Below are 26,448 nucleotides of genomic sequence, written 5' to 3' on the forward strand. Positions count from 1 at the left end.
AGATCTAAAATTTGTTAGATATTCTGTAAGGAAAAAAATAATCAAATCTTGATTTATACTGGCTGCCATGACCTGTAATGCTCATGTACTTTCCTGAGACAGGCAGCATTCAATTTTCTTTCCCCTAAAGTCAGTCACAAATTTTTCATATTTTAGAGTAAGTAGGATTGGATTACCTAACTCCTACCATATGCATTCTTCAACTTTTCCTCCCTTCCTCTCTGAGCTCCCAGAAGCTTAAAAAGAAATTATTAGTTGCCTTAGTTGACAACATAAGTACTTGGGCTGAAGGTTTACCCTCAGCAGAACCAATGGAAATTTTAATATCACCAAATCCATTACTCCAGAAAGTGTAAACTCTGCAATACCAACCTTCTTATATGTTTGAAAGTCTTCTAAAAGTATACAAGTCGTCATTTTTCGACTGCATCTCCACACTGAAGAATGGAGAGGCTAACAGAAGGTTAAGGAGACAGTTTTACTAGGTTGTGCTAAGTTTCTTAATATCAGAGGACACGTATGCAGATACATATATAAACATGTCACTGATGAACACGAATTAGAATCTCTACTGAATGAAGAACAATTCGTAAGTCAAATTCTTGGTCAAATTTTAATTTAGAAAATTGTGGCCAAATATCTGTCTTTCTGACAACCATTAGCAATTAAGCTTTTTAAAAGTTGTTCTGCAAATGTGGTTGGATGTCAAAAGTCCTGTTTTATACTGCTGAGCTAGGTTCAGCAAGTCTATAGTTTAATAATTGTTTTTAATAGTACATGTCTTTACAATAATAAGAGCTTAGGCTAGGAAATTGAGCCCAATATTTTAAAAATACATTTATTTGTGCTATTATGCATAAGAAAGAATAGAGTGCAGAATGGCTTAGTGCAAAGCCTGTGTAATACTCCTGCATGGGTTGGTGAAATTTTTGAGTGTTCGGCGAGATAATGCACATAAGGCTCTTGGCACCTGGCCCAGTGCAGAGGACAGGGGAGGACCTTGAGGGGACCCTGGGGAGGAGACTGAGTTCAGGTCATACAAGACTATGTAGGAGACTTTGGTTTTTGCCAGAGCAAGGTGTAACCATTGCAGGATTTTTGGTGGAGACATGATATGATCTGGTAAGACTGATTTCTTTGCAGAGTTGAGACAAATGTGGAGGCCACAGGAACTGGAGAAGCAGCCAGGGCATGAGGTAGACCCGGTGATAGGTTGGCTATGTCAGATCAGAGTCCATTTCTGGTTTCCTTAATATGGTGGATCTGGGGACTCACAGCAAAGAAAGCCATAATTAAAATAGCATCATGTCAGGAAGGGTTGCAGCGAATCATAAGTTCAGGTTTATCACACAGAGCTTGAGGAGCTGCGGGAGGCAGATGGGGTCACTGACCTTGCAAGAGTTCAACTACCAGGCTCCGGGCACACAGTGCGGCTGGAATGTGAACCTGGTTCCAATTCCAAAGCTTGGGTCTCTTGTGAATGAGACTTTACCTGTGGCCCACAGTGGTAGCACTACATCTTAGATTGGGCTGCTATAACAAAGCACCATAGACTGGGTGGCTGATGAAAACCAGAAGTCTATTTTCTTCCAGTTTTGGAAGCTCGGAATCAGGGCGCCACCAGGGTCAGGCTCTGGTGAGGGCTGTCGTCAGGGTTGCAGATGATCGTCTATTCCCTGTATCCTCACATGGTGCAGACAGCAAAGGAGCTCTCTGGGGTCTCTTATGTAAGGGAATGAATCCCATTCTTGAAGGCTCCTCCCTCAATCTAATTACCTCCTAAATGTACCACCTCCTACTACCATCATATTAGGGGTGAACATTTCAGCAAATGCATTTTGCGGGGACACAAACATTCGATTCATAATATGCTACAAGGGAAAGAAGACTGAACTTGACCTCAAGACTCCTTGAATTGAACCCCGTTATTTTCACTTACAAATTAACTATGGGTTCACAGGCAAGTCATTTCACTTTGAGAGCCTCAGTTTCCTCAATTGGAATTTGGGACTACACTATCTGCCCTACTTGCCTCAGTGCCTTGTAAATGCTACTTGCTTTAGAATGTAAGTTACGGAAGAGGAAGCTTAATGGATAAAATCACTGAGTTTCAGTTCTATGACCTGGGTTCAAAAACTGTGTGGCCTCTGGGAAGCAACTTAAACTCTCAGAGTTGCTTTTTCTCCTCTGTCAAATATAAACATAATAGTTGCAAAGAACTAACACCTGTTTTGGTGAGGTCAAATTACATAATGGATATGAAAATGATTTAGAAACTTCTAACATGAAATATAAATATTGTTACTGTTCTCATGGTTATAAATCAGAGAGTTATTTTTGCGTGGCTAAAGAAAGTGATAAGTGATCCAGAATCTTTTATTCAGTCCCTTCTGTGTACCGTGACCTAAATTTGTAAGTCAGATGGTCTGGACTGGAGATGTGGTCAATCTACTTAATAAAGTTTTCTTTGAATAATGCAAGGGGAGACTCATAGGACCAAGCCCATAAAGACACAGCTTTTTCTTTATCCATATCATTCTCATATTAGGCATTGCATTGTATTTAGAATGCACAAATATATTATAATTTATAAGTAGCATGGCATTTATAAGAGGCCGATTTTCTAGATTAAATTTTGCTGGTTTGAGGTATTTTATCCTATTTGCTTTTTAAGTTGAAATATATATATTTGAAATCTTGGTGAAGCTAATTGACATGGAATTGTTGTGATATATGTACATACACATTCATTTAAATATATTGTCCCTGAGAAGTACCTTTTGGTTTGATTCTCCTTCAATTTCCGGAAGTTTTACTGCTTGTCTATTAGCTTATTTCTTACACTTTTCTTCCCAGTCTTCAATTACACGGGGGGTTTCATCTTGTGTAAGACATTTGGAATGAAATGTTGGAGGCCTTGCTCTATATCTCTTGATGAGTGGGGTCTGCCTGACAATTAATCAGAACGCAGTGATCTGTTTACAGCCAACAGCGGTCAATCATGTGTGCTACAGCAGAAGAGGCATTGCCGTTCCATCCATTTGTCTCTGTGTTTTCTTCCTCTTCTGCTCTGCATAGCTCATCCAAATCACTTCTAGCCTCGTCATTAGTTTGCTGAAATTTACATAGGAAGTTGTTGTTGTTGCTGTTGTTTTCGGTTTCCATTACTTCTGTTACTGCCTAAAGTTGTAATAATGTTCTTATTGCCACAACATTAATTACCAGTGGTGTTGGAGATGCAGTACAAGGTAATGGTTAAGACATAGGTTTTGATATCACACAGTCCTGTGTCTACCACTTATTAACTAAATGACCTGAGCAAGTGATAGAGCTTGGACATTTGTCCACAGGCAGATCTCATGTTGAATTATAATCCCCCAAGCTGGATTTGGGGCCTGGTGGGAGCTATTTGGACCGTGGGGGCAGATTCCTTATGGCTTGGAGCTGCCATTGTGATAGAGTTCTCATGAGAGTTTGTTATTCAAAAGTGTGTGGTACCTTCCCTGCAATTCTTTCTCTTTTGCTCCTGCTTTCACCATGTGATGTGCCTGCTCCTGCTTCACCTTTTCTCATGAGTAAAAGCTTCCTGAGGCTTCCCTACAAGCCAAGCAGATATCAGAACCATGCTTTTTGTATAACCAATTAAACGTCCTTTTAAAATAAATTACCAGTCTCAAGTACTTCTTTATAGCAATGCAAAAACAGTCTAATACAGCAAGTGACTTTACTCGCCTAGCTAAAATAGCCACCATTTTCACAGGTTCTAACAGTCTTTTCACAAGTTCTAACAGCCTCCAAATAAAAGTTTTGTAAGCCTGTCCTAGTTAAAGTACCTAGTTAAGATACTAGCTAAAGTAAGTGCTAGTTGCTGCAACAGATACATCCCCAAATTTTAGTGGACTAACTTAGGAGAATGTATTTCTCACTGATGAAGAGTCCAATGGCTGCCTTAGACGCTGCTCCATACAATCACTCAGGGACCCAGGGTGACAAGAAAATCTGCCATCCTCACCATGTGTCTTCCTGGGCATCAGCATCCAGCCAGAAGACAGAAAAAGAGAAAGAGGGTGACCATTTGGCAGAGTCTCATGGGGCAGGCCTGTAAATGTTGTACTTAACTTCCACCCACTTTTCCTTGGCTGTTAATTGTCCAATTAACAGCCAGTGAGACTGCAAGGAAGCCTGGAACTAACTGTGTGTCCAAGGGGTAAAAGAAATAGATTTGGTGAATACTTTCTCAGTCTGTGAGTGATATGAAAAAAAACTAGATATACAGCACACCTGCCTGCAGGTTATAATTCAGTGGAACAGGAGGTAAATGAAGCCATTAGAGAATAATGATGTGCTAAGTGATACAGTACTGACTGTAAGCACTAGGGGAGATGTGAACAAAGAGATCAAAGTAGGAACGATCTTTCTGGGGAAGCTAATATTGGGCATCTTACGTGACACTTGAATTTATGCTTAAAGACTTGCAAGAATTGGATACACATAAAAGAGGGGAAGGGTATTTATATTCACTTGCCAGGATAACATAAAATTTATTCTGATGATTTCATTAATTTTGTTCCATGTATACTGCATGTGGATAAAAAGAGGAAAACCAACCAAACACTGGTGGCCTGCCAATTTTTTTCTAAGCTGATTTAAGTCTTTAGCCTCTATTGGATATACAGCCCCAAGACAAACATGGCTTTATGAGCTGAGATCAATGTATCCACAAAATACAGACACTAACACACTAGGTCCACATCGGAAGATGCTGCCAATGTGGCTCTGCTCCATGAGTACATCCTACCACTGATCTGACGTCTCCATCTGGATGTCTGAAAGGCATCACAGTCTCAACATGTTCAATAACAGAGCTCTTGATTTTCCTTGACACCCTGACCTGTTCCCCATCTCAGTAAATGATACTAGACAATCAGATGCTCAGACCAAAAACCTGGGAGTCACCCTGGATTGCTCTCTTTCTCTCACCTTCCAACACAATCCATCTTTCAGTTCTTCTGCTGCGTCTTAAAGATATATTCTGGATCCAAAATATATCTCACTTTCTTTACAGCTAAAACTCCAGTCCAAGGCACCATCAAAGAGTTCTTCCTCCTTTTCCTCTTGTCCACTAAAGATTTTTTTTTTTTTTGGTACAGCGGCTGGAGTGAGCTTTTTAAACACTAAAATTAGATCATTTTATTCTTCTTCTCAAAACTCTTTAAGGATTTTCTATAACAATCAAAGTCAAATCCAATGGCGATGTGCAGTGGCTCATGCCCGTAACTTCAGCACTTTGGGAGGCTGAGGCAGGAGGATTGCTTGAGCTCAGGAGATTGAGACCAGCCTGGGAAACATGGCAATGCCCCATGTCTACAAAAACACAAAACTTAGCCAGGTGTGGTGGTGTTTGCCTGTGGTGTTAGCTCTTTGGGAGGCTGAGGTGGGAGGATTGCTTGAGCCTGGAAGGTGGAGGTTGCAATGAGCTGAGATTGTGCCACTATACTCCGGCCTGAGTGATAAAGTGAGATCCCATCTCAAAAAAAAAAATAGATAAATAAAAATTAAAAAAAAAAGAAAAAAAAGAAACAAAGAAAAAAAGAAAAGTCAAATCCAAGATTCTCACCTGAAAAGAGATAATCTGTCATTCTCCCTTGTGATCAATTTAGACATTGCACATAAGAAGCTCTTTGGGGGTTTGCATTTGTGATTTTTTCTGAAGTGGAGGACAGCAGGGAGAAACTGAAATCCATAAGAAAGTGCTGAAGTCCATCACATTGCTCCTGACCTAGATGGTTGGGGCCCTACAGGACAAGTGGAATCCTTTATCACAGAGCCAAATACACATCAGGCCAGAGAGTCAGAGAAACTGAGGGAGGATTCAGGGGGAGGTGTCACAGTTTCAGTTCCATCTGTTGCCCCAGGCCAATGAGGTAGCCATCAGGTAAAGGGTAATACGCATCCTGTACCAAATGGCTGCTGTCTCACTTCTGCCACCAGATCTTGAAAGGAAGGTCTCTTGTGACCCAACAGAACCAGAAACACACAGAGAAGGGAGTTCTGCAAACAGTAGTCCAGCCTAGTCAAGCGACAAACCCTCCACAAAATAGATTTGTGATTTTATGAAATATAGTTCTCAAACATATAGAGGAAGAAAAAAACCTCCCTTTTGTAAGTCTTTGAAACTATCAGTGTTTTAATAATAACGAAACCCTATTGCAAACGATTAGTATTTTAATAATGAATGCCTAGGCATAGAGAAGCAGATGCAATTCCACCTTCTCTTCTTTCCTTGGAAAGATGCTAGAGGATCATAGCATATGAATCTAAGGCATTAGGGGGTCACTTAGTCTGTCTTCTGTGTTTTATTGATGAAAAATCTAAGGCCTAGCAGCATTTCATATTTTGTCCAAGATTACACTCCGACATACTTGTACCTGGCAGGATAGAGTTCAAAAGTCTTGAAACTATTCCTGAGTTCTTTCTATTTATTAGAGTCTTTCTATTTATTATCTCATCCCTATGCTCTAGAAACACAGGGTGGGTTTTGTCTTTTGTGGATGAGGCTGGGCCTGCCTTACATAACTAAGGACTTGTATTCACAAAAGGGCCTGCTGCAAAGGGAAATGTGGCTTTGGGAAGCAGTTAATAGCCATTCTCTTCCCAGCCTTTTCCAGAGCCAGGTCCTGGTGTTCCTGGAGCCTTTGAGAGAGATGGGATGGGGATGTGTGGTCCAGGGAAGAGGAGACATAATTACTCTTTTAGAGGTACGGAAGGCTCAGCCTGCCTGCATCCACAGGCCCAGAATTTTGGCCCCAAGTCCTAAGTTAAATCAAGGCTATGGGCTAACACAGATGGGTAGGAAGTGGGAGCACAGTAGCAGCCATGGGCAAAACATACCATCCTGGGTAGACTGCAACAAGTGGAGATCCCTTGAATAAATGCGTTACAAATCGATAATGTGGAAAAGTTTTTTATTTCAATTCACAAAGAGAATCTCCACACAGTACGTGTTGATTCATTTTTCCCAGTGTGATATTTTGGTTTTATTGGTATTTACCATGACTACTGGCTTGACTTATACAACTATGGACTTTTGCAACTCCCTTAGTACATACGCACATTAGTTAAAACATTAACTTAAATTAACAGATGTAAAATACACAGGATGACAGAAACTACCTGAATTTAGTTGACTTCAGAGGTGAGGCCACCCACCCACCCTGAAGCTTGTAAAGTCTTTCTGGCTGCAGGAAGCCAAGATGTCTGGGGTGTGTGTGGGAGGAGTCACTGTATCACCCCTTGAGTCATTGTGTCCAGTGTCTTACGCCTTGGACTTGGGAGCCGTGAGCTGAATATATTTACCATCTTAACTACCATAAAGAATCGTAAAAGTGGAGGATCTTCATCTGGAAAGTATGCAGTCAGCCGGGAATCTCAGCTAACGTAAACAAGGGGCCCTGTTTCTCAAGCGAGCATTCTTCATTGTAAGGAAATTATTGCCCGCAAACTAACCTGTAAAGTGAATTAATGCAGGAGTAACCACTTCAGGTTGATAAGGAGAAGGCCTAATTATAAATTGTCTGTTCTGTACAAAGTAGTTTTCCAGAGTCTTACCGACACATAATCCAAACTCCTACAAACCTGCCCATAGCTCCTTGTTGGTTTGTGCTGCATTCCCAGGTGGGATGCTGGACACTTTTTAAAATATCCACATTCATTCAACTGAGCATCAGTTACAACTGAGAATATATCTGGGAAGGAGCTTGTTAAGTTTTAGGCTATATTTGGGGGCCATGGATTATACGTTTCCTTCATGCAAAGTGAAGGAGCCTGAAAGGAATATATACAGAGGATTCAACATGCTAACAAAGGAGTAGTTGGAGAAATGAGAGATTTAACCAAATTTGGGTAGAGTGAACATTGAACCTGTCTTTAAAAATTTAGGGATCTATTACATGGAAAAGGAGTCAATTTCATGGACAGCCTCAGGAAACAGAGTTAAGGCCACAGGTTAGGAGTTTTTGGAAGACAAATGTCAGTTCAGTGTGATGGAGCCATATTTTATGTGCAGAATTGTTCAAAGAACAAAGTTCATGGAGAATGGGTGAGTTCCCATCACAGGACAGCACTGCGTCAGGCATGGTTCTTAGATTGACATTAACAGAAACGGTCTCTGAAAAATTAAATATATATATAGGTTGGATTTCAAGTACCCCACAGAGTACAAAAAAAAAGCTAAAGAACTAGGTCTCATCAGAAACCAGGACAACTTCTGGGACCTAGCTAGAAAAAAAGGGAATGGGGTATCTTTTCAGAATGTCGCCTTTGGGTTGATTGTCTTTCTCAACTCAGTTTCAGATTCCAAGTTAAGCACAGGCATCTGATCGGTCCAGTTTGCCTCATATGGTTCACTTTGTCTTATACAAGGCCAGTGAGGGCCATGTGTGCAGTTGTGCACTGCACAGCTCCAGGGATTGCTATTCCTATGTGAGGAAAGGGCCGGTTCCCAATATCAAAATAAATGCTGAGAGGTAAGAACCACAGATAAAAAGAGGGAGAGTCATCATTTGTTGGGAAGATTGCAGGGGGCATCCAACAAGGAGTGCTTTATTTAGGAGGCCTTTCCACCCTGAAAGATTCTTCCAGGCATTAGATTCTTTAACCATTTACTAACGTTGAGTAAGACATGGATTAATAAACCCAGAATCATGTTTTGTTGTTTTGTTTTCATATCAAGTTGAAGGTAGAAGCATAGATCTTCGTGTGTTGAAACCCATTCCAGTCATCAGCAATTCTTTTGCCCCATTTTGTCATTTCAGTTGTCTTTTTAAATTCCCACCCTTTTGTCATTCACCTTTGCCTCCTTTGGGAATATTTAGTTGCACAGCTAACAGGCTAACTGTCCAGCCAACACTCAATTACTGTTTTGATAAGTTTTGCACACATATACACAAATATCTACACATACAAAATATCTAAAATTATTTTTCTATGCTCTGAGCTGCATTGTCAAGTAGTTTTAACTGCAGTTTAGTCATTTTCCATCTTTGAGTTGATACTCCATGTCAGCACCTTGTAAATTACTGCTGAGTAGAACTTCAAAGAAGTAAGCAATTGTGCTGAACTGGCAAAAACTGACAAGTTATCTGTAGTCCCACACAGCAGTTGAACAGTGAATTCCCCAAGCAACACTTAGCCCCACACTGCTGGCTAGGTGTTAGAAACAAGCTCAGTTTTCACCGTGAACTTTGCCTACAAATATACTATTTTATTAAAACATTTTTAAGTTGTCTCTTGTGCTTTTAAATTTTATTGGTGAGAGATTGAAAACTTTGCCAAGTGTGTAATTGTGTGTACAATGTGTATGTTGTGAAATATAACAATTTTTTCCTCTAAGAGCTTTATTGAGATATAGCTTATGTATCATAAATTCACAAATTTCAGTATACCACCGATTTTATGTAGGTTTTCAGAGTTGAATAGTCACAGTCACAATCCCACCACCAAAAACACAAACAAAAAACTAAATCAAACTAAAATATAATAAAACAACAAAAAAACCTGTTTGTTTTTAAAATTTCCGCCAGTTGAATTGATCCTCGCTAATCAAAGACTTGGAGTATGTTCCTTTTGCCATATGAAAGCAGATAAATACTAAAATATATTAAATTACATAAACTCTCCTGTTCAATAAAATTCAACAATAAAATAATTTTATTATATAGTATTCTGCAAGACTTGGCTTCCAGACTACTTACAGATAATTCTCTGGATTTATCTCTAATTCTTGTAAGTATGTTTATTTTTTTTTAACTTCAGTTTGGTCTGCGTCTGTAAGGAACATCTGTGTGACTTTTAAATATCTTAGAACAATATTCTCTCCAAGCTGACGCATGTGGAGCTCATATAGTGTCTATAAAACATCCTGGGGTTCATTTTTAAGACCTTTGCGCAGGGTACACAGATAAAAGAATTCGCAGGGAGTCATAGTTTTGCCTCTCGACACAAGCAAGGTTGGAGCCAATTCACAGATCAAAGAGAGAGAGAAGAAAGAAAACTGCCTAAGGTTCCGGTTTGAACTACCCACCTCTGAATAACAAATAGCAACTTCCTCCATTCAAGATCATTGACTTTCTATGAAAAGATTTAAAACAGATAATTAAAACGAGGTACACATGCTTTACCAGGGAATAGTAGGTTTCCCCTTGGTCTTATGTATTATTCTATCCTTGGGATCCTCAAAGACCTTCATCCATGTTGAACTGGGTCCTTTAAAAATAGACAAGAAAATCTAAAAACTGTGAAGGGTTTGTTTATATTGAGCAGTTAAGTAATTGTGTGTCTGTGTGTGTGTGTGTGTGTGCGTGTGTTCCTGTGTACATGAGACTATCAACAAACAAGGAAAGGAGTGACAATTACAGAATTCAGGACAGTTGGGGAATCAGAGAGATGACAGGAGAAGATAGCAATGGTATTGGTTAGTTCTTATTATGTAAGATTTTTATTCTTAATTTAATTTAATTTTTTTGAGATGGAGTTTTGCTCTGTCTGTCAGACTGGAGTGCAGTGCCAGATCTCGGCTCATTGCAACCTCTGCCTCCCAGGTTCAGGCGATTCTCCTACCTCAGCCTCCTAAGTACCTGGGATTACAGGCACATGCCACCATGCCCAGCTAGTTTTTGTGTTTTCAGTAGAGACGGGGTTTTCCCATGTTGGCCAGGATGGTCTTGAACTCCTGACCTCAGGTGATCCTCCTACCTTGGCCTCCCAAAGTGCCGGGATTATAAGTGTGAGCCACCACTCCCAGCCTATTGATTTTATTACAATGTTTCATAATCTGACTATAATCTGTACATACACATGCATCAGCTACACAAAAAAATGTAAAAACAGAATAATACTTCAGAATAATACCTTAAAATTGTATTAGTCTGTTCTCACACTGCTATAAAGACATCCCTGAGACTGGGTAATTTATGAAAAAACAAGAAGTTTAATTGACTTACAGTTCTACAGGATGTATAGAAAGTATGGCTGGGAAGGACTCAAGAAACTTACAATCGTGGTGGAAGATGAAGGGGAAGCAGTCACATCTTCACTTGGCCAATAGGAGAAAGAGAGAGAATGGGGAGGTGCTACATGCTGTCAAACAAGCAGATCTTGTGAGAACTCTATCATGAGAACAGTAAGGAGTAAGTCCCCCCCCTTGATTCAATCACTCCCCACTAGGCTCCTCCTCCAATACTGGGAATTACAATTCAACATGAGATTGGAGTGGGGACACAGAGCCAGACTATATCAATGACCAACTAGCATTTATCCAAGGAATACACAAATGGTTTAACATTAGGACACTGATTTATGAGAATTAATTATTTATTGAAAAATGAAGCTAAAATGTGATTATCTCAATTGATGCCAAAGAAAAAAACAATTAATCGCTCTACCATTTCTGATAAAATACTTACTAAACTTTATAAAAGGTAATTTCCTTAACTTCATGAAGATTGTCTACCAGAAAGCTATGGGAAACATCATATTTACGGTAAAACATAAGTCATTCCTATTTGAGCCTGGAATAAGGAAAGCTGCCCACTGTCACCATTTTAATGGAAAGTGCAAAAAAAGGAAGGAATAATAATGTTGGAAAAAAGAAAAATTGGCATTGTTTGCGGAAAACCTATGATCTATCAAGAAATTGGAAAAGGAAATAATGAAAATTTCCAGCAAGATGGCTGAATCAAAGTTCAATATTCAGAAACCAATAGCTTTTCTATACTAATAATCAAATTAAAATATGATAGAAAACACATCCCTTTCACATAGCAGCATGAAAACTTATATAAAAACATTAAAAACTTAGTTGAAAGACCAAAATAAAGGTGACAAAATTAAGAGACATAGTATGTTTCTGAATATAAATACTCAATATTTGTTTATTCAACAAATGTTTATTAAGCTCATACTGTAAACTAGACTTTTTAGTACATACTGAAGACAACACAAGAAAAAGTAATTCCTGCAATGAGGGAGTGACAAACATTAAACACAGAAGTAAAAATAGTATGTCACATAATGATGAGTATTTTGGAAGAAAAATAATGACGTGAAAATGGATTGGGGGTGCTGGATGTGTAGGGTGGGATTGCCATGAAAATACTAATAGAATGTTCATCAAGGTCCTCATGAGGGAGGTCATATTTTAGATCATTAGCTTTCAGGAGGAAGAGTGTGCAAGGCAGGCAAGTGTCTGGTGAGTTGTGAACCAGAGAGCAATGAGCTTGTGACTGGCCGGGGGAGGAAGGTGACCTGTGGGGCTGTAGAGCCCTGGAAAGGCTCTGGGCCCTTGGCTTCTCTGTGTGAGGAATGGGAAGTCACTCACTGATGGACTGCCAGTAGAGGAGTCAGTCTATTTGCATTTTAAGAGGGCCATGCTGGCAACTAAACTGAGAAATGGCTCAAAGAAGGAATTTAATAGTGAAAGCAGCAAGCTTCCTCAGGATGCAGGATGGGAGGGAGCTTTCTGAGAAATGGCCAGACTTTGGGTGGATTTTAAAAGAGGACTGAGAGAAGTTACGGGATGGTTTGGACATGGTGTAGGCAAAACAAGGACTAATCAGGGATGAGCGTGATGATATTTATCCTCAGCAAATAGAAGACAAAGGTGTCGTTTACCAAGGGCCCAACTATGGTAGACGTGGGAATAAGGACAATAAATGGTGTAAGGATGGCAATTCTCCCTAAAATAACCATTAAATGCGATGCAATACCAACCCTAATCCCAACAGAGTCTTTTCATGGAATGTAAACAGCGGACCCTGAAATTTATAGTGAAATTAGATTATTATCTCGCACCATACACATACAAAACATCTGTATAAATTGGAGACAATTACAAAATCAAAAGTAGAATCAAATATAAGAAAATATTTTTATAATCTTGCCCTAGGGGCAACATTACTAAATGAGATTAAGAAGATGAAGAAAATTACTAAAAATGAAATTTCAGTTTATGTTTGAAAACATAAAAGTGAGTGGAAGAAATTATGTGCAGTGTATATAAGAGGTAATGGATTAATATCCATAATGTACAAATAATGTGTATGCATCAATATAAATAACACAGCAACATCATATAAAAATGGTCTAAGACTATAAAAAAGTAATTCACCAATGCAGAAATTCTAATAACAAAGAAACTTATGAAAAGCCAGTTTTCCTTTTAATGAGATTTCTCATTTAATGGAGAAATGCAAATAAAAGGCAGTTTCATTTTTAATGGGGAAATGCCAATCAAGTGGTATATGGGTGTTACTGTATTTTTTCTCTTTTGGAAGATTGTGGTAGCAGAGGGAAGAGAGCTACTTGACAAAGTAAAGAATAGATATTCAATGTCAGCAAGATCATGGGAAAAACAGATCATTTTCTAGTTTTTTGCTGATGGATTCTTTAAGTTGGAACAGTGTTTTTTATTTTGTGAAAGAATGGTTATTTAGATTATACTTATCCCTTGACCTAGAGACTCAAGAGAACACATTCCTGAGAAATATTCAGGCATATTCACTAACATTTCTGTGTAAAGATATTCTGTCCTACAAATACTTAGATAAAAGTCTGTAAACACCAAAGTGATAGTGATAGTTACCCCGTGGAGGCACGAACCTGTCCACGAGTGACAGGTCTCTAGAGGGAGTTTGAACATTCTTGTCTCTTTTTTCTTTTTAGTCCATGTGCCACTGTTTTGGTTGTTAGTGGTGGTGATAAGGGGAATACTATAATTATAATAAAAAGTGCTTTTTTTAAGACTTTTTAAATTATACTTTAAGGAGATATGTATGAGAATATTAATTGTGATATTAAAACATTTAAATGAAGCAACAGTAAATAGCCTAGATACCCAACAACAGTGGAATAATCAGATATATTATGGTTTATTACTATCACACAATGTTTGGCAACTATCTTTCTAAAGTAACATAAGGATACCTAGAGAGTTATTTACAATATATTGTTCATATATTAAATGTAAATTAAAGAGTTTATATGTTGTATATAAAAATCAACATGAGTAATTTGTAAAATCAATTTAATGACTTAAGCCTACATAGTTTTGTTTCCTTAAATCTTGATTTATAAGGCTTAAACCATTAATTTGATTGTCACTTTATTTAGTAGATATTAATAGTCATTTTAATAATGACATTTTATCCTATTTTATGGGAATTCTATGTTATGCAAACTGTGCCAGTTATTCACACCTGAGGAAATTCTGAGAAATGCATGTGACATTGTCAGAAGCATTGTGATTTGGCTAATGGAAGCTTTCTAAATTAGAAAGATAGTTCTAAGAATAAAATAGAGTTTATATAAGATTGGCTCTGCAAACCCAAGGTCATGAGCAATCAGTTAAATAAAGCAAGGATGTGTGTTGCAAATATCATAATGGCCTCAGGAAAATGGGTGAAAGTTTAAAAAGAACTTTTGTAATGCTAGAGATAAGCTTCAGTCACCTGATAATTTACCCCTTCTCTGACAATAGCAACTCAATGCTATTGTTTTACATGGACTACTTTTCCTTTGTGGAGAAAGAACTGTATCAGGAAAAAAACAAACAACAACAACAAAAAACTATTGTATTGATCTTAGCAGAGGAAGAATAAAACTTTTAAATTTAGAAAATAAACCTGGTTATATAATTTTATAATAATTGATTCAACCCAGTAATGCTCACTAACATCATGTTTTATTTGCAGTGTTGGACACACATATGAGTGAGCAACAAAGGAAAATCAAAAAAAAAAAAAGCTGAAATTCTCATTATAATTTAAATTTTTCTGAAAAAAGTTGTTCTCAAATATTATATATACTTGAAAGTTATAATTACTTAATATTGTGACTCCTTAAAACACAGTAGTAATTTTAAGATGTGGTGACAGATTTATAAAGGAATGTCTTTAGTTATGTCCACAAAATAAATATTTACTGAAAATCTGCCATGCATAAGTAAGGTCTGTGAATTCAACTTTATGCATCAGAGGGGAAACTTTTAAAAAATGTTACATTCTTTTCAAAAAGTTTGTAAACACAATGCAGAGATGTGAATCTGTTGTTACCTCAGTCTACAGTTTGAAGTGCTTTTCTGAGTGAGTGCCTCTTTGCTGTGAATTTGATTCTGCTGTTTAAACCTCCAATTTTGGGTTATAACAAGGTCCCTGAAAGTAAAACAATGTGAATCACTCCAGTATTGGTAGATATCCTGGAAATGTTTGACACATTTAGACCCACAAGATGCTAGTCCCCAAAAATGGTACTTTCTTAAGAAATTTTCACACCAAATTTTTACTCTTCGTGTTTTTCACCTTATATATTCACATTAGAGCCTACCCCTTCCCCCAACACGAATCTCATTTGCAAGGACTGATTTATAAGACTACACTGAAATTTTTCCTCTAGGAACATAAAAAACAACACATTGTCATTACTAACAAAAACAGTGACATCTTGTCTTCTTGGATTGAAAAAAATAATACTGGTAAAATGGCAATACTACCTAAAGCAATCTACAGATTTAATGTAATCTCTATCCATAAACCAATGATATTTTTCACAGAAATAGAAAAAAAATTTAAAATTAATATGGAACCACAAAAGACCTTGAATAGCGAAAGCAATGCTAAGCAAAAGAACAAAACTGGAGGCATCACAATACCTGACTTCAACATATATTCTAAAGGTATAGTAACCAAAACAGTATGGTATTCACATTAAACACAAACACATAGATAAATGGAATAGAATAGAAAGCCCCCCCAAAAATTCATACACCTATAGCCACTTGGTTTTCAACAAAGGTACCAAGAACACACATTGGGGAGAAGACAGTCTCTTCAGTAATGATGCTGGCAAAATTGGATATCCACACACAGAAGAGTGATTCTAGATGCCTACTTCCCTCCATATACGAAAATCAACTCAGTATAGATTAAAGACTTAAAATATAAGACCTGCAACTATGAAGCTACTAGAAGAAAACATAAGGGAAATGCTTCATGACATTGGTCTGGGCAAGATTTTTAAAATAAGAACTAAGACCTCAAAGACACAGGCAACAAATGCAAAAATAGGCACATGGGATTACCTCAGACTAAAAAACTTTTGCCTAACAAAGGAAACAATTAAAAAAGAGACGATTGGCAGAATGAAAAAAATATGTGCAAACTACACACCTGACAAGGAGTTAATATCCAGAATATATAAAGCACTTAAATAACAGCAAAAAAAAAAAAAAAACCAATTTAAAAGAGGGCAAGGAGAGTGGCCAAAGTGGCCGACTAGAAGCAGCTAGTGTGAATGGCTTGCACAGACAGGAATGGAAGGCATGAATAAATACAACACCTTCAACTGAAACATTCAGGTACTTGCATTGGGACTAATCAAAAAACAACCTGACCCATGGAGAGTGAAGAAAAGCAAGACAGGACAACAGCCTACCAAGGAGCAACACGGAGCCAGGGGAACCTCCCTTGCCCAAGGAAGCAGTGAGTGAATGAGTGACCCTTATCTTGTGATGTGCCCTGTAAGTGGAGCCTGCAGGCTGTTGCTGCTCAGCCCCCTAGATTAAACCTCCTTATTGAAACCTTTCATGAAACCATGCATCCTCCATGGATCCTTACACCTTCAGGTCAGGAGACCTTGTGAACCCACTCCATCAGGGCCTTCATTCTGACAGAAAGAGCTATGTGGAATCTTGGCAGAGCAGTTGCTCAGTCATGTGGGGAGACCATGAAGCCTTAGATGCTTAGGCTTTCTGGCAAAAGTGGCCGTAGTTCCAGCAAAGTGGGTTGTAAGACTTCTATATATACCCCTAAGAAAGAGGTTGAATCCAGGGGGCTAAGCAGCAACAGCCTTCAGGCTCCACTTCCAGGGCACATCATGAGATAAGATCCACTGGCTAGGGATTCCAGCCAGCCACCCGTAGTGACATTGTACCTCCTAAATAAGGAGCTCTCAGGAGGAGGGGAAGGCCATCATTTTTGCTGTTTGGGTTCCTTAGCTATTCCAGTCTGCAGGATTTGGAGAGTCTGAGCTGACTGGGGGTGGAAGGGATTCCTCAGCACAGCACAACTGTTCTACCAAAATGTGGCCAGACCACTTCTTTAAGCAGGTCCTCACAGGGTGGGACTCCCCCATCTGGGGATTCCAGTTATCCTTGTCAGTGTTCTCCAGCCAACAGAGATTTGTAACCTCCCTGGGATGGAGATCCCAGAGGGATGGGTGGGCCAACATCTTTGCTATTTTGGTGACATAGTCATTCTAGCCTTTGGGCTTTGGAGTGTCTCAGGCAACTGGGGGCTGAAGTAGGCCTCCAGCACAGCATAGCTACTTTACCAAAATGTGTCTAGACTTCTTTTTTAAGCAGGTCCCTGATCCCATTTTTCCTCACTGGGTGGTACCTCCCAACTGGGGTCTCCGGCCACCTCCTACAGGTGCCTTTGAGCCAGCAACAGGCCTGTATCTCTCTGGGTTGAAACTCCCAGAAGGAGGGACAAGCTGCCATTTTTGCTGTTTTGCAGTCTTCACTGTTGATACTTCTAGGTACTGGAAAATCTGAGGCAACTAGGGACTGGAGTGGTCCTCAAGCATACCACAGGGGCCCTATGGAAAAGTGGCCAGACTGTGACCTGAGTGCCCATTCTCATATCTCCTCACTGGGCAGGTCCTCCAGGCCTGGGCCTCAAGCCACCCCACTGCTAAAGTTATCAAGTCATTACCAACTCAGAAACAGCCTGGACAGAGTCTCTAGGGGCAATTGAAAGCCTCTTTGCTACTGCCTCTGCAGTGGAACTGCCCCTGCCACCCTCGGACTAACAAAGGAATGAAGGATAAGTGCCTTATTCACACCTCCAACAAACTGCAGTCAACTCAAGGAGAAGAAGTAAGTCCATCTCTCATGGGCCCCACACACTTCTCACTGCTTGTCACTGGACAGGGAACACCTGGCTTGGACCCACACCACAGACCCTTCATCCTGGACTGATTGAATTGAGCAATTGCTGACCTGCATCTCTCTGGGGTGGAGCTCCCAGGAGACAAGCAGGCAACCCTTGGCCACAACCACTACTAAAAGCCCTTACCCTGCTGTCTCCAAGTTGGGGAAAGAACATAAACACTGAGATCACCTTAGAGCTGTAGTGGGCAGCCCAGGAGTGCCAAGTCATGATCTACAGCCAACACTCAAGGGAGAGAGGAACCCACAGCTTCAGAGCATTGAGAGGAAACATGGCTGCAACTGTGAGGAAACATAGGGGAGCCACACAACTGAGCAAGAGTCTACCAATTAACCAATCAGCCAACTGCCACCTGCTGGATCACACTCCAAAGCTTCAACCTCCAAAATACCTTACTAAAGTACTTCCTCTCCAAAACTAGAGACAAGAAGTAAGCTCCAAATAAAGACCCTTTGCAACACCTCAGCCTAGTAAAAATATCCAGAAAAGAAGTCTAATGACTGTACTCAATATACATTCTAGTTAAAGGAACATCCACATGCAGAGATGAGAAATAACCAATGCAAGAACTCTGGTAACTCAAATAGTCAAAGTTATTTTATCCTCCAGAAATGATGGGACCAATTCTCCAACAAGAGTTCTTAATTAGGTTGAACTGGCTAGAATTACATAAATAGAAATCAGAATATAGATAGGAACAAAGATGAAGATTCAGGAGGATGGCCAAACTCAATCCAAGGAAAATAACAATCATAATAAAGTGATACAGGAGCTGAAGGACTAAATATAGCCAGTATAAAAAAAAGAAGCTAATGGATCTGACAGAGGTGAATAATACAATGCAAGAATTTCACAATGCAATCATGAATGTTAATAGCAGAATAAACCGATCTGAGGAAAGAATCTCAGAACTTGAAGACTGGTTCTCTGAGATAAGACAAACAAAAAAAGAAAAAAGAAAAAAGAAAAAAGAACGAAGCGGAATGAACAAACTTTTGAGAAGCACGAGATTATGTAAAGAGGCCAAATCTATGTATCATTGACATTTCTGAAAGGTGGTGGGGGGGGGAAGCAACCAATTTGGAAAACATACTTCAGAATATTGCTTATGAAAACATCCCCAGCCTTGCTAGAGAGGCCAATGGTCAAATTCAGGAAACACAGAGGACTCCTGCAAGATTCTACAAAAGAAGATCATCCCAAGACACATAATGATCAGGTTTTTCAAGGTAGAAATGAAAGAAAGAATGTTAAAGGCATCTAGAAAAAAGGGCAGATCACCTACAAAGGGAACCCCATCAGGCTAACAGTGGACCTCTCAGCTGAAACCCTACAAGACAGAAGAGGTTGGGGGTCTATTTTCAACGTTCTTGAGGAAAAAAACTCTTCAACCAATAATTTCATATCCAGCCAAACTAAGCTTTTCAAGTGAAGGAGAAATAAGATCCTTGTCAGATAAGCAAATGTTGAGGCAATTGATTACCACCAGTTCTGCCTTACAAGGGATATTGAAAGGAACACTAAATATAGAAAGAAAAGACCACTACCAGCTAATACAAAAACACATTTAAACATCCAGACCACTGTCACTGTAAAGAAACCACACAAACAAGCCAACATAATAACCAGCTAATAGTACAATGATGGGATCAAAATCCATATGAATCAATACTAACCTTGAATGTAAATGGGATAAATACCTCACTTAAAAGGAACAATGTGGCAAGCTGAATAAAAAAGAACAATCTAATGGTATGCTGTCTTCAAGAGATCCATCTCACAGGTAATGATACTCATAGGCTCAAAGTAAAGGGGTGGAGGAAAAAATCTACCAAGCAAATGGAAAATAGAAAAAATCAGGGTTGCAATTCTAATTTCAGACAAAGACAAAGAAGAACATTACATAATGGTAAAGGGTTCAATTTGACAAGAGGACCTAACTATCCTAAATATATATGTACCCAACACAAGAGCACCAATTTCATAAAGCGAGTTCTTACAGAACCACAAAGAGACATAGACTCCCATACAGTAATAGTGGGAGATCTCAACAATCCACTGACACTATTAGATGGATCATTGAGGTAGAAAATTAAGAAAGATTCAGAACCTGAACTCAGCACTGGATCAAATTAACCTGGTCGATATCTACATAATTCTCCAACCCAAAACAACAAAATATACATTTTTCTCACCACCACATGGCACATACTCTAAAATTGATCACATAATTGGACATAAAACAATCCTCAACAAATGTAAAAGAAACAAAACCATACAAAACACACTATCAGACCACAGCACAATATAGAAGTCACTAGAAAATCACTCAAAACCATGCAATTATATGGAAATTAAACAACATGCTCCTGGATGACTTTGTGGTAAATAACAAAATTAAGGCAGAAATCAAGAAGTTCTTTGAAAATAACAAGAACAATTATACAACATACCAGAAGCTCTGGGATATAGCTAAGGCCATGTTAAGAGGGAAATGTATAGCACTAAACACCCATATCGAAAAGTTAGAAAGATCTCAAATTAAAAGCCGAACTTCACAACTGAAAGAATTAAAGAGGCAACAACAAATCAACCCAAAGCTAGTAGAAGATGAGAAAAAACAAAAATCAGAGCTGAACTGAAGGGAATTGAGAAATGAAAAACCATTCAAAAGATCAACATATCCATGAGTTGGTTTTTTAAAAAAATTAATAAAATAGATAGGCCACTAGCTAGACTAATAAAGAAGAAAAGAGACAGGATCCAAATAAACACAATAAGAAATGATGAAGGGAATGTTACTACTAATCTCACAGAAATAAAAACAACCATCAGAAACTACTATGAAAACCGCTATGCACACAAATTAGAAAACCTAGAAGAGATGAATAAGTTCCTGGATATGTCCACCCTTCCAAGACTGAGCCAGGAAGAAAATGATTCCCTGAACATACCAATAACATGCTCCAAAATTGAATCTGTAATAAATGGCCTATCAACGAATAAAAGCCTCGGACCTGATAGATTCACAACTAAATTCTACTTGATGTACAAATAAGAGATGGTACAATTCCTACAGAAACTATTGCAAAAAATTGAGAAGGAGGACTCCTTTCCAATTCATTCAATGAGGCTAAAAGACATAACATAAAAAGAGAAAAGTTCAGGCCAATATCCTTGAAGAACATCAATGCAAAAATTCTCAACAAAGTACTTGCAAGCCAAATTCAGGAGCACATCAAAATGCTAATCCACCATGATCAAGTAGGCTTCATCCCTGGGATGCAAGGTTGGTTCAACATATGCAAATCAATAAATGTGATTCATCATTTTAACAGAACTAAAGACAAAAACCATATGATTATCTCAATAGATGCCAAAAACTTTTTGATAAAATTTAACACTCCTTCATGTTAAAAAGTCACCATAAAGAGGTATTGAAGAAACATACTTCAAAATAATGAGTCATCTATGACAAACCCACACCCAACATTATAGTGAATAAGCAAAAGCTGGAAACATTTCTCTTGAAAACTGGCACAAGACAAGGGTGTCCTCTCTCATCACATTTATCCAATATAGTATTGGAAGTCCTGGCCAGAGCAATTAGGTAACAGAAAGAAATAAAAGTCATCCAAATAGGAAGAGAGGAAGTCAAATTGTTTTCAGATGGCATGATTCTATATCTAGAAAATCCCATAGTCCCAGCACAAAAGCTCCTCCAACTTATATACAACTTAAGCAAAATTGCAGGCTACCAAATCTATGTACAAAAATCACTAGCATTCCTATACACCAATAAAAGCTAAACCAAGAGACAAATTAGAAAGACATTTACAATTGCCATAAAAAGAATGAAATACCTAGGAATACAACTAACCAGGGAAGTGAAGGATCTCTACAATAACAATTACAATACACCACTCAAAGAAATCAGAGAAGACACAAACAAATGGAAAAACAACCCAAGCTCATAAGTAGGAAGAACCAATATCATTACAGTGGCTATACTGACCAAAACAATTTACAGATTCAATGCTATTCCTATCAAACTACCAACATTTTTTCACAGAACTAGGAAAAAAACTAATTTAAATTTCATATGGAACCAAAAAAAGGTCCCAAATAGCCAAGGCAATCCTAGGCAAAAAGAATAAAGCTGAAGGCATCACATTACCTGACTTCAAACTATACTACAAGGCTACAGTAACTAAAACAGCATGGTACTAGTACAAAAACAGGCATATAGAATAATGGAACAGAATGGAGATCCCCAGAAATAAGGCTACACATCTATGACCATCTGATTTTCGACAAATCTTGCAAAAATAAGCAATGAGGAAAATACTCCATGTTCAATAAATGGTGCTGGGATAACTGGGTAGCCATATGCAAAAGATTGAAGCCGAACTCTCTCCTTACACCACATCCAAAAATCAACTCAAGATGAATTTGACTTAAATGTAAAACCTTAAATTAGTAAAAACCCTGGAAGACAACCTAGGCATTACCATCCTGGACATATAAATGAGTAAAGATATCATGACAAAGACATCAAAACCAACCACAACAAAAGCAAAAATTGACAAGTGGGATCTAATTAAACTAAAGAGCTTCTGCACAATAAAAGAAATTACCAAACACAGACAACCTACAGAATGGGAGAAATTTTTTGTAAACTATGCATCTGACAAAGATCTAATATCCAACATCTATAAGGAACTTAAATTTACAAGAGAAAAATCAAACAATCCCATGAAAAAGTGGGCAAGGGACATGAACAGACACTTGTCAAAAGAAGACATACATGCAGCCAACAAGCATATGAGCAAAAGCTCAATATTACTGAACACTAGAGAAATGCAAATCAAAACCACAATGAGGTACTTACCATCTCACACTAGTCAGAATAGCTATTATTAAAAAGTCAAAAAATAACAGATGCCCGTGAGGTTACAGAGAAATGGGAACAGTTATACACTGCTGGTGTGAATGTAAATTGGTTCAACCAATGTGGAAAGCAGTACGGTGACTCCTGAAAGAGCTAAAAGCAGAACTAGCATTTCAACCAGCAATTCCATTACTGAGTATATACCCAGACCAATATAAATCATTCTACCATAAAGACACATGCATGTGAATATTCATTGCAGCACTACTCACAATAGCAAAGACATGGAATCAACCTAAATGCCTACCAATGACAGATTGAATAAAGAAAATGTAGTACATATACACCATGGAATACTATGCAGCCATAAGAAAGAACAAGATCATTTCTTTTGCAGCAGCATGGATGTAGCTGGAGGTTTATTTTTCTTAGCAGAGTAATGCTGGAACAGAAAACCAATACAACGTGTTCTCCCTTATAAGTTGGAGCTAAATGATGAGGACTTAGGAACACAAAGAAGGAAACAACAGACACTGGGGTCTACTTAAGGGGAGGGTGGGAGGAGGGAGAGGAGCAGAAAAGATAACTATTGGGTACTGGGTTTATTACCTGGGAGATGAAATAACATGTACAGCAAATCCTTTGAGATGTGTCTAGTTATGCAACAAACCTTTATATGTACTCTCAAAACTAAAATAAAAGTTAAAAAAATTCAAATAAAGTGCCGCCAAATGAAAATAAAAATAAATATAAAAATTGGCAAAAGATCTGAACAGACATTTTATAAAGAAGATACATAAAAGACATGCATCTACTTCTGTATCTATTTCTATATCTATAATATGTAAATGCTAAATGTCACTAATCATCAGGGAAGTGCAAATAAAACCCACAAAGAAATGCTACCTCACTCCAGTTCAATGGCTATTAGCAAAAAGACAAAAGAAAACAAGTGTTGGTGAAGATATGGTAAAAAGTGAACACTTACACATTGTTGGTGGAATTGTAAATTAGTACAGCAATAATGGAAGACAATATGGAGGTTCCTCAAAAAATTAAAACTAGAACTACCATATGATCCAGCAATCCCACTACTGGGTATGTATCCCAAGGAAATGAAATCAGTATGTGGAAGAGCTGCCCTCCCATGTTTATTGCAGCGCTATTTACAATAGCCAAGATATGGAATCAACCTATGTATCCAGCAATGGATGAATGGATAAAGCAAATATGGTATATATATACACACAATGGAATATTATTTGACCAAAAAAGAATCAAATCCTATCGTTTGTGACCATATGAATGACTCTGAAGAATATCATGCTAAGTGAAATAAGTCGAACCAGACACAGAAAGACAAATATTACGTGATCTCACTCATATGTGGAATCTAAAACAAAATGAAACAAAAAAAAACCCAAAGTTGATATAGAAGCAGAGAGTAGAACAGTGATTACCAGAGACTTTGAAAAGGAGAGGAAGGGGAGGATGAGGAGAGGTTGGTAACGGGGTAAAACACTATAATTAGACAAGCGGAATAAATCCTGGTGTTCTATGTTGTAATGTGACCGTGGCTAACAATAAGGCATTGTTTATTACAAAATAGCTAGAAGAGAGGCTTTTTAACGTTTTCACCACAAAGAAATAATGAGTGCATAGGTGATAGATACACTAACTGCCCTAATTTGATTATTATTATATGTGTGTGTGTGTGTGTGTGTGTATACATGTATTGAAACATCAAAGTATATACCATAAACATACACAATTGCAGTGTAGCAATAAAAGCGTTATGTGAATATTAAAAAATAGCTAACAACCGTTGAAGATTTACTGTGAGGCAGGCACTGCTCTAAGATATATGTCTTAGTTTGTTCCATCTTCACATTATGAAAACAATTCTTTCTGACATAAAATTGTTGAGACAATTGGTGATATACAAAGCCCACAGATGGTTACAGGAAAAACTGTAAAACACCACTTAAAAATATTCTAAGGTTGTAAATAGAAAATTCAGAGAAGAAAAACAATGTGAAATTGTTAGTAAACACAAACACAGGTTCCTTCATCAATAATCAATGGCATGCAAATTAAAATAATCACCAGGCACCATTTTTTCCATTTCAAAACAAGCAAACTTTAAAAATCATGTCAGTACCGGTGAAGGTACAGTTAACTCTCAAACACTAGCTATGGAAATATAACTTTGTTTCATTTATCTCCAAATGGCTAGATAATGACTTGTATTGAGATAAATAAAATATGTTCCAATCTATTAATCCAGTGATTTAGCCCTAAAAATTTATCCTAAAGAAATAATCCAATACATAGTAAAGTAAAAGGTTGGAAACAAATTAAAACACAAAAATAGAAAAATAGTTAACTACATTAGGGACCAGTGATGTCACTGCATATTACAAAGCAATACAAGCCAAAGCATTTGAAGACTATGAAATGCCAGAGGGGAATGTAAATGTGTCGTATACTCTAATTTTATTTTTAAATGATAGTGGTATAGATACATAAGAAAGAGTGGAAATATAGCCAACAAGCTGACAATTGGGAGACCAAAAGACTGCAAAGAACAGATCAATATACAGGTAGATTTATTCTTTTGTTTCTCCTTTGCTGCCTTCTTTTGTTCGTAGAGATACTTTAGAATTATATCACATATATAAGACACACAGATGCTAAAACACAAAAAGATGCATAAAATCATTCAAGATGGAAGCTTAGGATAATCCTGAAGACAGACTCACTGCATTTTGGTTTGTATAGCTAGACCTGTGAACCTGGAGGCATCCTTTTGGTCGGTGTTTTCAGAATGTGCTCTTATACCTCTTGGGAATTCTCTGACAGAAATTTTCTGAGGAGGTAACAGGTGAACTCTTCAGCTTTCTGCTCTCCTCTGCTGGGTAGACAGAAAAGCACTGCCGATCCTGTGTGGATTGCACTAGGCTTTCCTGAAATATTCCGTATCTGCAACCCATATCCCACGCTCTATCCATAGCCTATGAACCAGCCTCAACAGAGTGGCACATTCAAGACCGCTCTGTGGTGTTTCAGCTCTCACAATAAAAGCCCACACCCTCTTAGCCAGAGTCCCTCATGGCCTGGCCCTCTACCTTTTCCCTCCTTCTGCACTATGCCCCGCTTATTCCCCTCCCTTCCAGCATTCTCCGCATCCCCAAAACTTAGAATAGAACCTGGCACAACATATCAATATTTGTTGAGCAAATGATTCAAATGAGTTAAATGATTTAAAAAGGAAATTAAAAACTACCGCTACATGCAATAAGGAGCCTTTAAAATCTCCTCAGATTTTTTTTTGGAAGCATGTAAGTAGTATATTTTTTGGGAGTATGTCCTTTTTGGGAATACATGAGGTCAGCTCTCTAAATATACATTTATTGTAGAGTGTTACAGACTTTTTAAAAATTTATTTATTTATTTAAAGAATGTATTCCTGGCCGGGCGCGGTGGCTCAAGCCTGTAATCCCAGCACTTTGGGAGGCCGAGACGGGCGGATCACGAGGTCAGGAGATGGAGACC

The sequence above is a fragment of the Colobus angolensis genome, unplaced genomic scaffold (assembly GCF_000951035.1).
Source record: "Colobus angolensis palliatus isolate OR3802 unplaced genomic scaffold, Cang.pa_1.0 Scaffold42, whole genome shotgun sequence".
Taxonomy (NCBI): Eukaryota; Metazoa; Chordata; class Mammalia; order Primates; family Cercopithecidae; genus Colobus; species Colobus angolensis.